Source organism: Eptatretus burgeri, chromosome 3, assembly GCF_056783735.1.
Source record: "Eptatretus burgeri isolate ZD-2024b chromosome 3, Ebu_testis_v1, whole genome shotgun sequence".
Classification (NCBI taxonomy): domain Eukaryota; kingdom Metazoa; phylum Chordata; class Myxini; order Myxiniformes; family Myxinidae; genus Eptatretus; species Eptatretus burgeri.
Window position 1 is genome coordinate 51169569 of NC_140963.1, and position 2519 is coordinate 51172087.

Below are 2519 nucleotides of genomic sequence, written 5' to 3' on the forward strand. Positions count from 1 at the left end.
TCGGGTCCGGTGGCTTCGTGCCTCCTCTCTCGGTGGGCACCCTCTCGCGTCTCGTCTCGCGCCGTTTCGGCCCGAACCGCCGGCAAGCGGTGAGGGCTCCCCTCGTGCTGGCGCGCGACACCGTCGGGCGGGATCCTCGCCGCCGTGGCAGGGGCGAGGCGCACCGCCGGCCCGTCCTGCGCTCTCCGTCCGGCGCGTGCCGGCGGAGGCGGACGGAGCCACAGCGTACTTGTTGGTACCCGAAAGATGGTGAGCTACGCCCGGGCAGGGCGAAGCCAGGGAAACCCTGGTGGAGGCCCGCAGCGGTTCTGACGTGCAAATCGATCGTACGACCCGGGCGTAGGGGCGAAAGACCAATCGAACCATCTAGTAGCTGGTTCCCTCCGAAGTTTCCCTCAGGATAGCTGGAGCTCTCGCTGGATGCGCAGTTTTATCCGGTAAAGCGACTGACGAGAGGCATTGGGGCCGAAACGGCTTCAACCTATTCTCAAACTTTGAATGGGTAAGACGCCCGGCTCGCAGCTTCGGAGCCGGGCGCGCGCGTCGCGCGCCGTGCGCGTGGCGCGTGGGCGAAGAATGCGAGCTGCCCAGTGGGCCACTTTTGGTAAGCAGAACTGGCGCTGCGGGATGAACCGAACGCCGGGTTAAGGCGCCGAACGCGAACGCTCATCGGAGCCCTGGCAAAAGGTGTTGGTTGGTCGAGACAGCAGGGCGGTGGCCATGGAAGTCGGAATCCGCTAAGGAGTGTGTAACGACTCACCTGCCGAATCAACTGGCCCTGAAAATGGATGGCGCTCGAGCGTCGGGCCTATACCCGGCCGTCGCCGGCGATGTACCGTTCCTTCGCGCTTGGCGCGTCGCCTTCGCGCGGCGCGCACACGAAGTGTGGTCCGTGCGCTACGCCGCGACGAGTAGGAGGGCCGCCGCGGTGGCGCTGAAGCCTTGGGCGTGGGCCCGGGTGGAGCCGCCGCGGGTGCAGATCTTGGTGGTAGTAGCAAATATTCAAACGAGAGACTTTGAAGGCCGAGGTGGAGAAGGGTTCCATGTGAACAGCGCTTGGACATGGGTGAGTCGGTCCTAAGTGACGGGCGAAGGCCTTGCGGACGAAGTTGGGCGATGGGCTCCCATCTGCCCCGGTGCGAGCGAAAGGGAATCGGGCTCAGATCCCCGAACCCAGAGTGCGGAGAAAGGTCGGGGGATGGTTCGCGTGCTTGCACTTTGTGCTCGTCGCGGCCGCCCAACGTTGCGGTAACGCAAAGCGCACCTGGAGACGGCGGCGGGGGTGCCGGGAAGAGTTTTCTTTTCTTCGTGAAGGGACGGGCGCCCTGGAATGGGTTTTACCCGAGATAGGGGCCCGCGCCCTGCAGAGCGTCGCGGCTCCTGCGGCGTCCGGCGGGCCCTCGCCGCCCCTTGAAAATCCGGGTGCGATGACTGAATCTCGCTCTGGGCCGTACCCATATCCGCAGCAGGTCTCCAAGGTGAACAGCCTCTGGTGCGATGGAACAATGTGGGTAAGGGAAGTCGGCAAGCCAGATCCGTAACTTCGGGACAAGGATTGGCTCTGAGGGCTGGGTCGGTCGAGCCGGGGCGCGAAGCGGTGTACGGGAACGCGCTCGCGGTCGGGCGAGCCTCCGTTTCCCGGGGCCGCGGGGCTCCCGGCCCGTCGTCCGGTCCGCCGGCGTCACGCGGCGTGGCGTCGGGTTCTACCGCCGGCGTGGGTGGTGCGTTCGGCCGCGCCGTTCGCCGCCGCCGTCCGGGGAGGTGTGTGCGGGGTGCCGGTCGCGGCCGTCCCGCCCCGCTCCTCGCCGGGGCGGCTTTTCTCTACCGTTGTCGAGCGCTCCGTGTGGCGCGCGGCGACCCGCGTTTTACGGTCGCGTTTCCGTCGCTTTCTCCCCCCCCCCTCCTTCGTGGGGGTGCGGGGGGGTTCGCGGCGGGAGCTCGGCCACGGCGCTCGTCGTCCGCGCGTCCCGTCGGGGGTCAAACGTGCGGCCGCGGAGTGGGGAGCGTCTCGGAGTGGGGCGGGCGAGACGCTTCGGCCGGTCTCGTCGCCGTCCCGGGCGCGGTCGCGTGTCGGTGCGCGCCATCGATCCCCGCCTTCGCGCTGGCGGGCCCGTGCCCTCTCGCGGGGCGTCGGCGTCGGGCGTCTTGGGCCGGATCGGTCTCGGAGCGTGAGGGACTCTGTTGCGAACGTGAGCCGTTGCCTCCCCGTGGAGCGCTCCGGCTGCGGCGTGCGTGCGGTCTGCCCGGACCCGCCGCGTCCCGCGTCCTCTTCCGAGCCTCCCGAGGTTCGGTCGTTGGGCAAAGGTGCGATGGTGCAAGGCTCGGGTGCGCGCGCACGCCTCGGCCGGCGACCGACAGTCGCCTGAGAACCGGTGCGGACAAGGGGATTCCGACTGTTTAATTAAAACAGAGCATCGCGATGGCCGGCGATCGAGTGTGGACGCGATGTGATTTCTGCCCAGTGCTCTGAATGTCAAAGTGATGAGATTCACCGACGCGCGGGTAAACGGCGGGAGTAA

The 2519-nt window shown here is 67.8% G+C and overlaps 1 pseudogene; it reads left to right on the forward strand.

Annotated features, from left to right (window-relative positions):
- Positions 1–75: 75 nt before the first annotated feature.
- Positions 76–1495, forward strand: LOC147029858 (28S ribosomal RNA; annotated as a pseudogene).
- Positions 1496–2519: the final 1024 nt, after the last annotated feature.